General features: G+C 31.0%; 1 pseudogene; it reads left to right on the top strand.

Annotated features, from left to right (window-relative positions):
- Window positions 1-1960: 1960 nt before the first annotated feature.
- Window positions 1961-3033, top strand: LOC125854700 (putative F-box protein At3g52320; annotated as a pseudogene).
- Window positions 3034-7150: the final 4117 nt, after the last annotated feature.

Genomic DNA, 7150 nt, shown 5'->3' with positions numbered 1-7150 from the left:
TCGAGCTTCTAAACGAGTACAAAAGATCAAATGATATGCGACCTAATCATTTATTTGTGAAGTATAAGCATGTTTACTTAATGTTATAACTCTATTGTATGCATAAAGTGTTTGTATTTGAGCTTATAAGTATATAAAATTACTTGAGCAAATGATATATAGCACATTTCATTAAAGTTTTTTTCCTTTCAAGTTGAAGCATAGATATTATTAATAATGTCCAACTTGATATAATTAAGGGTATTTTACTCTAGTTTCATTTAAAGCTTCGTGAATATATCACCTAATTCTCTCTTGTCTTCATATAGCAAGTAGAAATTATGTTTTCTTGAATCTTCTTATGAATAAAGTGACAGTCAACCTCATTCGTTAATTGGAACAAGAGACATTTCCTTCTTCTCTTCATTAGTTGATGGACTTGACTTTTTCTTTAGTCTGATAGGTGTAAGCTCGATCGAAAATAAAATTCTCTCACACGAAATTCAATCCCTAATTTTCCTTGAATAGGCAAGATTTGTTTTATATACCGTATGTATACTATTATCTGTATAGTGTCCAATGATCACATTGGATCTCAATTTATGTCGAGTAAAGCTCATTAAAGAAGAGAATGCACCCCTATCAATATATTTTTCATACCTAATGCTCGAACTCAAAATTTCTATTATAATTTTGTTCCTTCACTACGATGTTGCTTTTTACTATATTAATTAAAGACATCAATCGATGTTTGTTTATAGTACTATCAAGATAATGATTTTTATTCTTCAATGTTGTCTTAATTTATACATGAGCTTCAACAAATTCATATTACAATAAAGCGTATACACTTCTAATAACTTTTTTTTTATTTAGCTTGCACGATCTAAATTATTTGTCAAGGCTACTAGAAATATTCGTCACAATTTATATTATCTTTTTCTTACTCCCTCCGTCCAATATTATTTTTCCAGATTACTGAAAATATTTATTTATCAATTTGTAAAATCAAGACATAAATAATTAAATATTATTTTTTCTATTTTGCCCTTAAAATTAGTTATTTTTAAATGTGTACACCGTATTGATCAAGTGCATCACATTGTGAAGTTTCAAAAGAATTCCTCCATTATTTTTTTCCCCACGTATGCATTTAAAACCGATTTGAATTGACTTAAAAAAAAGTAGTTTTTAAGTCAAAAAATAAAAAAGTCAAACTTAAATGACATTTAAGTCTAAAAATAAAAAGTAGGGATAGTCCTACTTTTGTTTTTCTTAAAAACTTTTTAAAGTCATTTTAAACTTATTTAAATTAATTATTTTTAACTTGGTCAACAGTACTCCTAAAAGCTAAAAATGATTTAAACATATGTTTGACCAACTTTTAAGTCAATCCAACCAAACTCTTAGTAAAAAAATACATATATAGATAAAACTAGTACAAATATTAATTCTTATTGATGATTTCTTAAACGACTGCTAAAGGGAAGTAGTCAAAGTGATATTAGAAAGTAGTCAAAGTATTTGGATTTTGGAACATAAAATTTAAATTGAGTAAGAAGGAAAGTAGTAAATAGATTTCCATACCTAAATACAGAATATAAAATTTAATATGAGAAATGTAGTCAAAGTATCATTAGAAAGTAGTCAAAGTAATTAGATTTCCATGATTAAATATGGAACAAAATTTAAATTGAGTAAGAAGGAAAGTAGTATTTCGATTTCCATGATTAAATTTGGAACAAAATTTGAATTGAGTAAGAAGGAATATAGTATTAATTAGATTTCCATGACTAAATAGAGAATAAAATTTAATATGAGAAATGTAGTCAAAGTATTTTGGATTTGCATGACTAAAGGTAGTATAACATTTAATGGTGGTAAAATGAATTATGGTAATAGAAATGTAGGATAAGAATGGGGGAATTTCTTTCTTGTCTATTTAAAGAAGAAGCAATATTGCTTTTGTTGAAACCTCAAAATGGATGATTGTGTGGTTTATTTCCCTAAAGGTATACAAATGGATATTCTGTTGAGATGTCCAGTGAAGTCGTTGTTGCGCTTCAAATGTGTCAGCAAGAGTTGGTATGCTTTTATAAAAAACCCTAAATTCGCTCAACAACACTTGAAGAATGGAAGCCCCCCACAATTCCTCACCTATACGGTTGGTACCTCTGATGATGCTAGTCAAGATTCTCGTTCCATCACTTTGATTTCTGAAGAACATCCACAAACGTTCAAAGGTATGACACACCTCATAGGTTCTGTGGACAACTTGTTTTTAATGTACAAAACAATTGATCTGTGATTTCGTGTGCATTGTGGAATCCTGCTACTAGAAAGGTGAGATCCCTCCGTCTCCCACTCTCTGCACCCATAATATATGATGTCCCTGTGTTGGGGTTCGGGTTGGACCCCTTGACTAATGACTATAAAGTTGTTTACTTTCATTGCGATTGTTGGCATAAATATACAACATCAATCTATTCCTGTTCTAGGGGCTCATGGAGAATTTTTAAACCTAAAGAATCACTACCCTTCTACACAGACGTGAAAAACACATTTGGTACTGCTTATTTGAATGGAGCGTATTACTAGCTGCTAAGAGGGGGCAACCATTGTAATTACACCATTCTTTCACTCGAATTTGGAAGTGAGATGTTTGAAGAGATCGAAGGGCCAGATGGAAACATTGTATATACTTTTGCGTTGGGTTTGATGTTGATTGATGATTCCATTACCATCTTGAACTATAACCCATGTAGTATGCTTGCTTATGATATTTGGGCTTTGATCCAACCAGGGGTCTGGAACAAAATTGTGACCTTTCAACTCTTCACACCGATTAAGTCTTGCTATGATAGCTATCTCATTTCGGTAGTTAAAGCTTCTCAACTGGTCTCTTATAATGTTCGGACTAATAAGATGATGTATCTTGGATTTCAACATTTGGGCTTGAGTAAACATCCAACATTTGGTGGTTGTGGGGTTTCTTATTATAAGGAGAGCTTAGTAACAATCAAACAACAAGAGGATGGAGAGCCGGACCGTTAATTGAGCTTTTCAACGAGTACAACAAATAATATGTGACCTAATCATTTAATTGTTTTAAGTATGTAATTGAACTTATATGTTCACACAATTTCATAGTACTTGGTTTTGGTCTGTCAAAAGCTGATTATATATGGCCTCAACTTGTTCTATAAAAAAACTCTTCCTTTTGTGATCCTTTATAAAGTTTTGATTTCAAATTTAGTTTGATTTTCTTATTGTTACACTGAGTATCCAGCAAAATGAAAGTGGTGTAAAAGTAATATCCATAGGGAGCATTATCATTGCAAGTGTGAAGAACTCAAATATTCATTGATACAAGTTATATTTAATACACAAACTAATATAGGCTAATAGATACATGTTTGACATAACCATTAGAGTGATGCAGTTGTATTCATTAACTTGTATCAATTGATACAATTTGTAATATTCTTGTTTTTCTATGTATTCATTCCTATATTTGGCAGAATACAATTGATACAACAAGAGAGCGAGATAGAAAGGTGAGAGAGGGGGACAGAGGAGAGAGATTTACGGTAAAACTTTAATTATAGCTATATTTGATAATATTTTAAAACTATAGCTAAATATAGTAGATAAGTAGTTATGTTTGCTACGTTATGTGAAAATTTCATATATGCTACAAATATCGTAACCAAAAACTCCAAGAATAATTCATCATCATCAAAATAATTTTCTTTCATCTCGAATCTTGAATGTTGGTCTTTCTTCAACCAATTTTTAACCCCATTGGGCAGGGTCATCCTTTTTTAAAAAAAAAAAAAATTAAAATGGGGTTCAACATTGGCCCCTACCTTGTTTTATTTGAAATAATTACAAAAAGAGGAACATAAAATCGAAAACCTCCCCGTGTAACACCAAAAAACTAGAATAGATTACATATATAAAACTAGAGTAAATTTGCACATGATATGGTTAAGAAGGTTAACAAGTGATCTTTTTAAATTAAAAATATATTTCTTTTTATAAATATTTTGATAAGGTTTTTCGTCATAAGTTAATTTAAACTATCTATCAGTCAATTTTTTCGATGGGTTGAATTAAGTGGATCATGTTCTCATGGGCTACATATATCTCAACAATCTTTTTGAGTTTCCAAGGAGGTTTTTGTTAAGATCGAAAAAATAAGTGTTACGCAAAAACTAGCAAAACAAATCTTTTCCTACAAGAGAAAAGACTAGCTAAATATGAAAAAATTGTGTTAGGATAATCAGCTTGCAGATTCTTTGGCAAAATGAAGTTCAATAATAAGCAGGAAGTCATTTTGAGTACTGTTTATGTATTTCTCTTTTCCTTCTAAGTCCTATGAATATGAACATTATTAAGAAACTTACTTTATTGTAGAAGCCATCATTATTTATTAAATATATTACCATAACAACATGCTAACCATTCGAATGTCTCTTTTTTTTTATTATTATTAGGATGTGTACATTCCATCATTGTACCAAAATATTACTATTATGGTATTATTTGTTTGAAGGAATCAAAAGTCATTTAATATTTAAAGTATAATATGATAATAGTTTGGATTGGACCTCTTGACTAATGACTATAAAGTGGTTTACTTTCATTGTTAATCATTTGTATGAATATTATGCATCGATTTATTCATGTTCTAGGGATTTATTATGGAGAATTTTCAAACCTAAAATTCCCTTCTTTACAGATTAAACCATGCATTTGATACCGCTTATTCAAATAGAGCTTATTACTGGCTGCTAATGGGAGTGTCTACAACATTCTTTAATTTATTCGATTTTGGGAGTGAAATGTTTAAAGAGATTGAAGGATCAGATCGTCAATCTGTTCATACTCATGTATCGGATTAATTAACTTGTCATCTTGACTTTCTTAACATAAATGGCCTACGTACATACAAATAATAATATAATTTGACAAACATCGATCGATCACTACATGCAAGACTATATTATTTTTGTAATATAATTAATTACGTAGCTATTATATTTGGAATCAAGATGGCCGGCTTAATACACAAGCCGTTAATTAAGGCAAGTGTTTAGATCCTAAATTTTATGGAGACCAATTTTTCAATAGCTACTAAAAGTAAAGTTATAATTATAGATCTTTTTACTTTTAAAATTATTGAACTAAGCTAAGAATAAAATAAAATGTTCATTGTAGTAGTTTCATATACTCATCAAACTATTTCAAGAAATTAAACATTAATGTCCAATAAATTTGAGTTTAATTAGCAAGTTAGACGAAATGATGAGATTATCCTTTATCATGTTGAGCTTCCATTAATTTCCTTTTACTTTAGATATATACCTCTCACACATATTTAACAACAATATCATGATTTTGAAATATTTTTATATTTTTACTAATTGATATGAAATGCACATGTGATACACGAGATGCAAGTGTGATACACGAGATGCATATATGACATGATCAAACGTTAAAGTAAACCGTTTTACAAAGTTAAAGTAAACTGCTTCAAGTAAAAGCTCAAACTAATGGCTAATGCTCAATTTACAGAGTTCTAATGAAAATTAGGTAGAACATCTCGATTGATTTCAAATTCTACTTATACAAATAAAGCTTTTATCATAATTTAATTATTTTTTGAAATAATTTCATCAACAATTAAATTGTGTAATTTAAAATTTTCTTCAACTGCTTAATTTTGATCTACCATGAAAATGTTGAGTTTTTAAATGTACCATCATTATTCATTAAATGTACCACCATAACAACATGCTAACCATTCGAATGTTTTTTTCTCCTTCACTTTTTTTTTTGGGCTAACCCATCGGTGGCCCCTTAAACTTGGCACGAAATTTCACTTAGGCACCTCAAGTGGGTGATGTTCATTTTAGACACCTCATGTAGGGTTTCGCTGTGTCATTTTGACACTCTTTTGCCAATCAACAAAAATATATGAGGGGTGTGTTTACACTCGCGGATGACGTGTAAAGTGGCAAATTAAATGACGACATTTGTCAAAAAACAATTTGTAGATAATGAATTTTGAGTAAAAATATAAAGTAACCAATGACTCAATGACACGTGTATTTTTGCCCAAATAATTTTTTTAAAACAAATTAAATCAATAAAGTCCCCACATGCCCCCCCCCCCCCCCCACACCCCACCCCCGCAATTGTCTTCTCCAATAACCCATACCCATTTGCAGAAACACCCGCCACCGCCGCCGCCGCCTCCTCCAAATATCCCTACTCATTTGCAGAAAAACCATACCCATTTGCAGAAACAACCCCCCCCCCCCCTCGAGTCTTCTCCAAATACCCCTACTCTTCTTCAAAAAAAATTTCTTTTTTACCCTAATTAGCAAGTTTAAAATTCACCAAAAATTAAACTTACTCCTCTTTAAAATTCACACTATTATACTACTGCTTCTTCACTCCTCAGACACCCAACAAATTTCCAAAAAAATTTCTCCATTAGAGACAGACAAAATTCCTTGTTTCCTTCTTCCCCACTGCCTCTGTAATCTCCATTGCCGGCTTCCCTAATAAACCAATGCAACTCTCATTTGTCACTTTTCTATATCCCTGAAACCCAACTCAAAAATTCCCAATTCTTTCGTTATTTTCTTTCTTTTCTTCAATTCTCGTTCTGTAATTCAGGAGTGAACCATTTGATCTTTCTATACTTTTTTGTGATTCCCTTTTGGACGTACTGTAGTGGGGTTTTCGAGATGTTTGATCTAAATTTCTAAAATAGTTTCCATCATTTTACTTTATCTATTTTTATTCACCATGTTGGATATTTAAGTTTGCAAAAATGGTGGCTGAAAATGGAAAAGAAGAAGAAAAAAATAATTAAAAAATCGACTAAATAGATTTTCACGCGCGCTCAATAAGTGTATTACACTCACTATGCCATGTAAGCAAAAAGTGTCAAAATGACACAGCGAAACCCTACATGAGGTGTCTAAAATGAACATCATCCACTTGAGGTGCCTAAGTGAAATTTCGTGCCAAATTTAAGGGGCCACCGATGGGTTAGGCCTTTTTTTTTTTATTATTACGATGTGTGTACATTCCATCATTGTACCAAATTATTAGCATTATGGTATTATTTGTTTGAAGGAATCAAAAGCCA

This window comes from Solanum stenotomum, chromosome 2 (genome assembly GCF_019186545.1).
Source record: "Solanum stenotomum isolate F172 chromosome 2, ASM1918654v1, whole genome shotgun sequence".
In the NCBI taxonomy this organism is placed as follows: domain Eukaryota; kingdom Viridiplantae; phylum Streptophyta; class Magnoliopsida; order Solanales; family Solanaceae; genus Solanum; species Solanum stenotomum.
Note: the sequence above shows the minus strand (reverse complement) of the source record. Positions and strands in the feature narration are given on the sequence as shown.